This window comes from Euleptes europaea, chromosome 1 (genome assembly GCF_029931775.1).
Source record: "Euleptes europaea isolate rEulEur1 chromosome 1, rEulEur1.hap1, whole genome shotgun sequence".
Lineage (NCBI taxonomy): Eukaryota > Metazoa > Chordata > Lepidosauria > Squamata > Sphaerodactylidae > Euleptes > Euleptes europaea.
This window is the reverse complement of record NC_079312.1, coordinates 11,893,058-11,904,539: the sequence shown is the minus strand read 5'-3', so window position 1 is coordinate 11,904,539 and position 11,482 is coordinate 11,893,058.

Below are 11,482 nucleotides of genomic sequence, written 5' to 3'. Positions count from 1 at the left end.
GCCCATAGAAGTGCTGCTCCAGCATCCACATACCTTCGAGAAGGGGGATGAGAGGTTGGAAGGAACACAGGAGAAGAGGGAGTTGAGTTCTCCTCAGGGAGACAGCAGAGTGAAGCATGGATCTGCCTGGTAGTGGGGCAGAGCGGTTGAGCTCTATCTCTGGGAGAGACGAGAGTGGTTAGGCCTGTCTCTGGGGATGAGCAGACCTTGTACAATTTAGCCTGACTCTGGGGAAAGGGCAGGCTGGGGTGGGTGAAATCCTGTGTGCCAGAGGATCCATCCTAGTGGCTAGTCAATAAAAGCATGTTTGTGTCTGAAAGCATTGTAGAAAAATCCAACTACTCTCTAAAGTCATAACCAGTTTACATTTTCTGCCACAGCCAGGTTTCTACTTTTTCTACCTGGAGACCTGTGCTACTGGTTTGTTCCTATAAAGCCAACTTGTAAATAAATAAAATTGTTTATATATTAATCCAGCTTCAGTGATCTCAATAATCTCCTATGCACCACAAAACTCACAGCAGCAAAACCCAAAGCCTACACTCTCACTACCTGTAGAACACATGGAAACTGCAGGGATAGTTTATAATTCAAAACTAACCTAGATCCCAAAAATCTTAGGTGGCTGTGTGTGTCCCCTCAGTAGAAAAAAAGTCTTGTTGTAGAGGGGAAAGATTGCTCCCACTGTGGAAGGCTCCATTGACACTGCCCCAACAATTGGTTGATCTGGTCAGGGGATTACGGTCAGCTTTTCTCATAAGGGTAGCCAGAGAGAAGACTCCCTTCTCCCTTTATCTTTTCCCCTCAACCCTCCTCGCTGCAAGAGGACACTTGTCCAACCCTATGCCAACTTTTTGTATTCAGAGCAACTGGGACTGTGTTGAGACTCCAGTAAACAGGTCAGCTTGGTTATTTTACTGCATTCTACTGCTATGGAAACTGGAGCTGGGGGTGAACAGTGAAGTGGCCAAATTTGTAGATAACACCAAATTCTTTTTTTAGGGTGGTTAAAACAAAAACAAACTGTTAAGAGCTCCAAAAGGATCTCTCCAAACTGGAGGAATGGGTATTAAAATGGCAAATGAGATTCAATGTGAGCAAGATATAAGGTGATGGGGAGGGGTTATGGCTCAGTGGTAGCGCATCTGCTTGGCATGCAGAAGGTCCCAGGTTCAATCCCTGGCATCTTTCTTTTTTTCAGGGGTAGAATTAAAACGGCAAGCAACAGAACACCACTTTCATTGTACTTAAATACACTGATTATCCCCACCCCACTCACTCGGTGGAGCCAATCCAATGCCTAATAGAGTTGCCATCCTCCAGATGGTTAAGGAACTCAGTACAGGAGCAAAGTGTATACAAAGTGTGACACTATAATCCTGACCCCATGTGGGAAGTGATGTCTCTTACCCTTCGTGGGAAATGATAATGATTTGGCATTTTTTGAAATCTTACCCGTTATGAGAGAATATTTGAATGAATGAATGTACAAGAGGACGTTGTAAGTATAACTTTTTATTGGACTGTTTTGACAATTTTGTATGTAAACAATTGTTTAGTATACGTTTTATATGAATTTTAGGAAGGACTGATGAAGATCTGTTCATTGTGAACTCGAAACGATCGTCTCCTCATTGGGAACCTCATTGAAAATCCTTTGGATACTACTTCTCCTACAATTGAGAGAGACTCTATGAACATTAGCTGTGTCATTTTGACACTTTTTTCCACCTTGTACAGTCACGTTGTTTGTCTTAGCTTGTATGTTTCAGCTTAGTAGCGTATATAGTGTGTATAGCTGTATGGTTATGTCATTTTGGTAGCTTATAAAGTTTTTTGCACTTTGTATACACTTTGCTCCTGTACTGAGTTCCTTATCCTTCCGATATTAGTACAGTGGTGTCTATTTCTCCCCCCATCCTTCAGATGGGGCCTGGAGATCGCACTGAATTATAAACGATCTTCAGAAGACAGAAATCAGTTCCCCTGGGGAGAAATGTCCGCTTTGGGGGGGCGGCGGCAGGGGGGGCTCTATGGCATCACACCCCACTGAGAACTTGGAATTAAAGATTGGTTTATGGAATATAAACTGAGGGATATTTTTAATAAAGATAAAACGTTGGGGTTTAACCAACGGAAATCTAAATTTGAAATTATATTAAATCAGGGGAATAAAGGAATGATAGGAAAGGTTTATAAACTATTGATAGAAATGAATTTAGAGCAGGAAAGGATTAAGCCAGTGATGGTAAAGTGGATGAGAGACTTAGGGTATAATATAGATTTGGATGTATGGGAAAATTTATGGAAGAAGGAATACAAATTTACCATTACTAATGAAATAAGAGAACATCAATACAAAATGTTTTATAGATTGTGGAAGGGCACTGCTGGCATGTGATGGCATAAATCACATTGGAAGATGAGCAGGAGCATGAACCTGAGATAGTACGGCTGACAAGGTCAAATAGTTAATGCCTCGATGACTTACTTGTAAGTAAACCTGGCGTGGATCCGGCCGCAGGGCTTTCCCCTGCTGTTGCGCACGTGAAGCCCAACCGTCCCAACCGTCTCCGTCCCTGTTCAGAAGCCAACCGCCCCGCCCCCCCCCCCGAGAGAGCGAGCGCGCGAGCCTCCCTTCTGTGACGTCCCCGCCTTGCCCCGCCCCCCTAGCACACCGCTCGGCCGACTTAACCATTTAAGCGCTGCAGTAAAATAATAATAATAAAAAATGCTTCCCGGCGTCTTGTTCCTTCGAGGAGCACAACAGCAGGGGGACTCAGGCGGCCGGCCTCTGGCCCACAGCCAGGCTGCCGTCAGCGATGCCTTATGCAGCTCAGCGGGGGCTGCTCTGGAGTAATTCTGCACAGGGTGGCGCTCGTGACAATCCCGTGCTGGCTCTTAGTGATCAGATCCATCCTTTCTAAAGGCTCAAGGACGGCTTGATAATTGGTTCGAACACTTTCCCTGGTATAGAAGAAAAGGGCCAGAGACCAGTAGCACCTTAAAGACTAACAAAAATATTTTCTGGCAGGGTGTGAGCTTTCGTGAGCCACAGCTCACTTCTTCAGATACAGCTAGAATGGGAATCCATCGGTCTTTAAGTAGAGGAGAGTGAATTCAGACAAGCATTAGTATGTAAATGTTAACAGTATGTCAATGTGAATAGCAGGCGTGATGGGATTCTGCATACCGCACCTAATCCCATCACGCCTGCTATTCACATTGACATACTGCTAACATTGACATACTGATGCTTGTCTGAATTCACTCTCCTCTACTTAAAGACCGATGGATTCACATTCTAGCTGTATCTGAAGAAGTGAGCTGTGGCTCACGAAAGCTCCTACCCTGCCAGAAAATATTTTTGTTAGTCTTTAAGGTGCTACTGGACTCTGGCCCTTTTCTACTACTGCAGACAGACTAACACAGCTACCCACTGTGGATTTCCCTGGTATAGAAGTCAAGCTGATGGGTCGGTAGTTACCTTTTTCCCCTTCTTGAAGATGGGGACAGCATTTGCCCGCCTTCAGCCTTCTGGCACCTCACCTGTTCTCTAAGAATTCTCAGAAATAATGGGAAGAGGCTCCGAAATTACATCTGCAAGTTCTTTAACGACCATTGGATGCAGTTCAGCTGGCCCTGAGGACTTTGTTTCATTTGAAGAAACTAGGTGTTTGCGCACTGTGTGTATGAAGTGCCATCAAGTCGCAGCCGACTTATGACGACCCTTTTTGGGGTTTTCATGGCAAGAGACTAACAGAGGTGGTTTGCCAGTGCCTTCCTCTGCACAGCAACCCTGGTGTTCCTTGGTGGTCTCCCAGCCAAATACTAACCAGGGCTGACCCTGCTTAGCTTCTGAGATCTGACGAGATCAGGCTAGCCTGGGCCATCCAGGTCAGGGCACTACCCCAATGCCAATCCTAGGCTGCAACTCCCTTCCCTCATCATGTGTTCTGTTCATGCCATGTTGAGCACTATTTCCCTCACAAGAAAAGACTGAGGAAAAATAGGAATTGAGCAGTTCTGCCCTCTCTTTATCTCCTGTTACAATTTTACTTTCTGGTCCCTGCAGTGGGCTTATCATGTCCTTGTTCTTATTCTGTACATAGGAAAAGAACCCTTTTTTGTTGTGTTTAGCATCCCTCGCTAGCCTAAGCTCATACTGAGCTTTAGCTTTCCTAACACTCTCCCTACAAGCACTAGTTATTTGATTATATTCCTCTTTGGTTATAAGGCCCTGCTTCCACTTCCTAAATGAGTCTTTTTTATTTCTCAAATCTTTAAAAAGCTGTTTATGGAGGCACCCTGGCCTATTTAGGCTCCACCCATTTCCCCTTCTCATAGGAATGGTGAAAGCTGGACAGTGAAGAAAGCTGATAGGAAGAAAATAGATTCCTTTGAAACGTGGTGTTGGAGGAGAGGGCTACGGATACCCTGGACTGCCAAAAAAAACCAAATCAGTGCGTTATAGATCAAATCAAGCCTGAACTGACCCTAGAAGCTAAAAGGACTAAACTGAGGCTGTCGTATTTTGGTCACGTCATGAGACGACAAGAGTCACTGGAAAAGACAGTCATGCTAGGAAAAGTGGAGGGCAGCAGGAAAAGAGGAAGACCCAACAAGAGATGGACTGACTCAATAAAGGAAGTCACAGCCCTCAATTTGCAAGATCAAAGGCTGTCAAAGATAGGACATTTTGGAGGACCACACACACACACACACACACACACACACACACACACACACACACCCTTCTTGAACTCCCTTCTCCTTATGTATTTCTGACCATGGGATTCTACTCAGCATAAGTTTAAACTAAAGTCCAACCTATTATGTCTATGTACAGTTTTTCCTTTCTCCCAGATTGTAAATTCCAAACTTCTTTCTATTTTCCATGGCCACAGACACCGCAGCCAAAGCTCCTTAGGAGGCCTCCTGGCTGCACCATTGCTGCGCCTCTCCCTGCCGCAGCACAGCGCCTGCGGCTTCATGAATGTGCTGTTAGTCTTCTAAGAAAGACTGCTTTTTATTTTTCCTTTCCTGTTTTTAAATAAATATTTTATTTATTTTTAGTATAAAGGGAAAAGAGAAGTTCAGGGAAAGGGAAAGCTGAAAAATAAAGAAAATACCCAAAAAAAGATAAAAATTTGTTACATGCATGTGTTTGTGTTTCCCAGTACATAGTTTACCCATATCCAAACAACTTTCCCTGCTTAAAAAGATAATCAATAAAGATATCAAAATTTAGTATCAATTCTATCCTTCTAATATCTTCTATCCTTCTAACATCTTCTATGATTAATCCTTTACATATTGATAATAAGAGTTCCCAGTTTTCATAAAACAACCCATAGTGTTGATCATTGTTTGCTAGATTGGTCATTTTGGCCATGATTGCATATTCAGACAGCTTTTCCTTCCATTGTTCAACACCTGGAAGTGATATCGACTTTCATTTTCTAGCTAGAACAATTCTAGCAGCTGTTGTGGCATATTTAAACAGTTCTCTTGATTGCACAGGCAATTCTGGTGGAGTAACACCAAGTAGCATGCTCTTGGGGGTCTAAGGTGAATTTTAAACAGAACAGTTTTTGAAACTCATTGTGAATGTTCCTCCAGTATATCTGTACTTTTGGACAAGTCCACGAAACATGAAAGAAAGACCCATCTTGTGTGTTACACTTCCAACAAGTACCTTGCATCTTTTATAGTGATTCTGGAGTGAGATGCCATCTGTAAAACATCTTGTACCAATTTTTGCATATAGAATCATGGAATCAAAGCGTTGGAAGGGTCACCAGGGTCATCTAGTCCAACCCCCTGCACAATGTAGGAATTTCACAACTACCTCCCCCACACACACCCAGTGACCCCTACTCCATGCCCAGAAGATAGCCAAGATGCCCTTCCTCTCATGAACTGCTGAAGGTCATAGAATCAGCATTGCTGACAAATGGCCATCTAAATGGTCTGCTTAAAAACCTCCAGGGAAGGAGCACTTACCACCTCCTGAGGAAGCCTGTTCACTGAGGAACTGCTCTAACTGTTAGAAAATTCTTCCTAATGTCTAAGTGGAAACTCTTTTGGTTTAATTTCAACCCGTTGGTTCTGATCCAACCTTCTGGGGCAACAGAAAACAACTCGGCACCCTCCTCTATATGACAGCCCTTCAAGTACTTGAAGACGGTTATCATGTCCCCTCTCAGGCTTCTCCTCTTCAGGCTAAACATACCCAGCTCCTTCAACCTTTCCTCATAGGACTTGGTCTCCAGACCCCTCACCATCTCTGTTGCTCTCCTCTGGACACATTCCAGCTTGTCTACATCTTTCTGAAATTGTGGTGCCCAAAACTGAACACAATACTCTAGGTGAGGTCTAACCAGAGCAGAGCAAAGTGATACCATCATTTCAAGTGATCTGGACACCACACTTCTGTTGATGCAGCCCAAGATTGCATTTGGCTTTTGAGCTACAGCATCACACTGCTGACTCATGTTTAGTGTTTTGGTTAACTGTACATTTTAATTATCTGGTGCAAAGTGATTCCCATTGTTCGATTAGAATCATTTCTCCAAATTTTTGCATCCATTTGATCATGTTGATCTTTACCTGTTCTGTTTCTGTATCATATTTCAGATGTAACTTGTAAATTCTGCCAAGCAAGTGATCTTGATGATTCTCTATAATGGTTTCAAATTCCGTTTGTGCCTTAAGTGCACCCGTTTTAAAGCAATCTTCTTTGAGTCTTGATCCTAATTGTAGATATGTTAACCAACTTAGGTCCTTGTTTTCTTTTTTTTAAGCTTGAATAGTGCTTGATCTCTCCGGATTCATTGATGAGATCTTGGTAGGTCAAATACTTATTACATTTCCAGATAGACAAATCATAATAGGCTTCAAGTGGGGACATAAGAGTAGAAGGCAATGGATTGCTCATTTTTTAAAAATAACTTTTCCAGATTTTAAAACAGCAGGTTTCACATTGCAATCTTGTTGACTCAATGATGATGTAAATAAAGTTTGGTGTATTTCTGGGGACCAGAGTACTCTGTGAAAGCCAACTGTAATGTCTGCTTTTTCTAATACCAGGTTTCTATCCCTCGGATATTTAATCCAATCTGATATCCAGACCAGTCAGGAAGCATGGTAATAAAGCTTCAGACAAGTCCTCCTCTCTTCTTATTGTCTTGGGAGAACTTTGAATCTCTCTCTGGGTCTCTCTCCATTCCATACAAATGTGTTAATCTTTTGTTGCCAAGCTTTCAATGTAGTTTCCTTGAGAAGGAGTGGAAGGAACTGGAAGAGGAAATTCATTCTTGGAAGAACATTCATTTTTATTGTCGAAATTCTACCCAGCCAGGAAACATTTAGTCTAGACCATTGTTCAAGGTCTTTCGCAATATCATTCCATGTTGTGGAATAACTGGACTGGAAAAGAGTATCATTTTGTGAGGTGATGAAAATCCCAAGATATTTGACTGGATTCTTGAAAATTTGACAGTTAATAATGTCTGTTGAGAAATTTCTTGTGTGGTGAGATTAAAAGTAAGAATTTTGGTTTTTGTCTTATTAAGCTTGTATCCTAAATATTGTGAAACCTTTCAATGTGTAACTTAATTCCTGTAACCGATTTTATTTCATCCTGACAGATTAATACATCATCATCTGCATAACTCTTAATTTTGTATTCTTTTTCTCGAAACCTTAAGCCTTGAATCGATAAGTCGGATCTTATGTTATTTGCTAGGACCTCCATTGCTAAATCAAATAGAAGTGGTGAACGTGGACAACCTTGTCTGGTACCTTCAATGTCTGCAATCTCACACTTGGAAATAGAGCCAAAAATACAACAAAACAAAGATAAGAGCTTGGATAAACTTAAAATAACTTAAAATAGCCAATTCACAGTGGGTAGCCGTGTTAGTCTGTTTGCATTAGTCAAAAAGGGCAAGAGTCCAGTAGCACCTTAAAGACTAACAAAAATATTTTCTGGTAGGGTATGAGCTTTCGTGAGCCACAGCTCACTTCTTCAGATACAGCTAGAATGTGAATCACATCGGTCTTTAAGTAGAGGAACAGTATGTAAATGTGAATAGCAGGCTTGATTGGATTAGGTGTGATATGCAAAAGAGTCTGTGATGTCCAGGGGAGAGATGGGTGTGGAGAAATCAGCATTGGTAATGGGCCATGAATGCAAGGTCTTTATTCAGCCCAGGTAAATGCATTGACTTTAAAATATTGTCGAAGGCTTTCACGGTCAGAGTTCATTGGTTCTTGTAGGTTATCCGGGCTGTGTAACCGTGGTCTTGGAATTTTCTTTCCTGACGTTTCGCCAGCAACTGTGGCCGGCATCTTCAGAGGAGTAACACTGAAGGACAGTGTCTCTCAGTGTCAAGGGTGTAGGAAGAGTAATATATAGTCAGAAAGGGGTTGGGTTTGAGCTGAGTATTGTCCTGCAAAAGTATTGTCCTGTAAGTATCAAGATAATGTGCTAATGAGGGTATGGTATGTTAATATGGAACCATTGTATCCTGAAGTGATCTGTTAATGTGTGTAATCCAAAACTAATCTGTATGGCTATTGTTGAATGTTGTCTTTGTCTGGAGGTTTTTCAGGGCCCTGAAAAACCTCCAAAGACAACATTCAACAATAGCCATACAGATTAGTTTTGGATTACACACATTAACAGATCACTTCAGGATACAATGGTTCCATATTAACATACCATACCCTCATTAGCACATTATCTTGATACTTACAGGACAATACTTTTGCAGGACAATACTCAGCTCAAACCCAACCCCTTTCTGACTATATATTACTCTTCCTACACCCTTGACACTGAGAGACACTGTCCTTCAGTGTTACTCCTCTGAAGATGCCGGCCACAGTTGCTGGCGAAACGTCAGGAAAGAAAATTCCAAGACCACGGTTACACAGCCCGGATAACCTACAAGGAGCATTGACTTTAGTTTGAATATCAACTGTAATTCAGCAGTTTCTCTTTCCAATCTCCCTTTAAAATTCCTTTGTAAGAGAACTGCTACTCTTAAATCTGCAACAGAATGTCCTGGAAGGTTGAAATGTTCACCCACTGGTTTCTGAATATTGTGGTTTCTGATGTCAGACTTATGTCCATTTAATCTTTGTCTAAGAGACTGACCTGTTTGTCCAATGTAGATTGTGGAAGGGCATTGCTGGCATGTGATGGCATAAATCACATTAGAAGATGAGCAGGAATATGAACCTGAGATAGTATGGCTGACATTGGTGGGTCCAGAGATGGTGTTCCTAGAATCTATATGAGGGCAAAGTTGGCACCTTGGTTTGTTGCAGGCCTTGGTGCCAGAGTCCATGTTCTTGTTAAGTAGTTTATCATCATGGGTGAGAAGTTGTTTTAGGTTAGCCGGCTGTCTGTAAGCAAGAAAGGGACATCCCCCCAGTGCTTCAGCGAGGGAGGTGTCACAATCCAGCATTGGTTGTAGGTCCTTAATAATACGTTGGACTGGTTTTAATTGGGAGCTATAAGTAACAACCAGAGGTGTTCTGTTGTCATTCTTGACAGAATGACAACAGAATGACAACAGAACACCTCTGGTTGTTACTTATAGCTCCCAATTAAAACCAGTCCAACGTATTATTAAGGACCTACAACCAATGCTGGATTGTGACACCTCCCTCGCTGAAGCACTGGGGGGATGTCCCTTTCTTGCTTACAGACAGCCGGCTAACCTAAAACAACTTCTCACCCATGATGATAAACTACTTAACAAGAACATGGACTCTGGCACCAAGGCCTGCAACAAACCAAGGTGCCAACTTTGCCCTCATATAGATTCTAGGAACACCATCTCTGGACCCACCAATGTCAGCCATACTATCTCAGGTTCATATTCCTGCTCATCTTCTAATGTGATTTATGCCATCACATGCCAGCAATGCCCTTCCACAATCTACATTGGACAAACAGGTCAGTCTCTTAGACAAAGATTAAATGGACATAAGTCTGACATCAGAAACCACAATATTCAGAAACCAGTGGGTGAACATTTCAACCTTCCAGGACATTCTGTTGCAGATTTAAGAGTAGCAGTTCTCTTACAAAGGAATTTTAAAGGGAGATTGGAAAGAGAAACTGCTGAATTACAGTTGATATTCAAACTAAAGTCAATGCATTTACCTGGGCTGAATAAAGACCTTGCATTCATGGCCCATTACCAATGCTGATTTCTCCACACCCATCTCTCCCCTGGACATCACAGACTCTTTTGCATATCACACCTAATCCAATCAAGCCTGCTATTCACATTTACATACTGTTCCTCTACTTAAAGACCGATGTGATTCACATTCTAGCTGTATCTGAAGAAGTGAGCTGTGGCTCACGAAAGCTCATACCCTACCAGAAAATATTTTTGTTAGTCTTTAAGGTGCCACTGGACTCTTGCCCTTTTTAAAATAGCCAGTGTGAGATAAGGAGAAACAAATAGGAGCCCTAATTAAAAGCTAAAACAAGGAAAAATAAAACCAGTAATGGAGCACGTCCTTGAGCGTCCTGCAGCATCATGCTGCTTGTCTGGTACCTTTATTCATTTTGAAGTTCTCAGTAAGTTTGCCATTTATCAAAAGTCTGGCTTGTTGGGTAGAGTAGATTGCATTTAGGAAGTTATTACCGCAATTGATCTACTCCAATATTTTAAGAATGAAATCCCAAGAGACATTTTCGAAGGCTTTCTCAGTGTCTAAAAAAAGAAATGCTGCTTTTTGAGTACTGGATTTAATATAATTAATGGCGCTGAGAATGAATCTTACATTGTCTCTCATATGTCTTTTTGGGATAAAGCCAGCTTGATCTGGGTGGACTAACTTTGTAATACATCTTTGCAGTCTCTTTGTAAAAATGGAGACAAATATTTTATAATCAACGTTCAAGAGCGATATAGGTCTATAGGATTGCAGTAAATATTGATCCAAGCTTTCTTTTGTAATAAGAGAGATGTAGGCTTCAGTCCAAGAAATAGGTATTTCTCCTTCTCTAATTATATCGTTGGAAAGTCTTTGCAGATTCAGTGAGATTTGCTGCTCAAAGAGTTTGTAGAATTTGGGAGTTATTCCATCTGGACCTGGTGCTTTGTCTGTCTTGAGCTCTTTGATCGCATGCACAATTTCTGGGATTGTGATGTTCTGGTTGAGGGAGTCAAAATCTTCAGGAGAGAGTTTCGATAGGTGTGCACACAAAATAAATTCTTTGAGACTCTCTTTTTCAAGATTGTCCTTCGCATATAGCTTCTTGAAGAAAGTCTTTTCAGTATCAGTTCTTGTAGGTTATCCAGGCTGTGTGACCGTGGTCTTGGTATTTTCTTTACTGACGTTCGCCAGCAGCTGTGGCAGGCATCTTCAGAGGAGTAACACTGAAGGACAGTGTCTCTCAGTGTCAAAGTGTGTTGGAAGAGTAATATCTATAGTCAGAAGGGGGTTG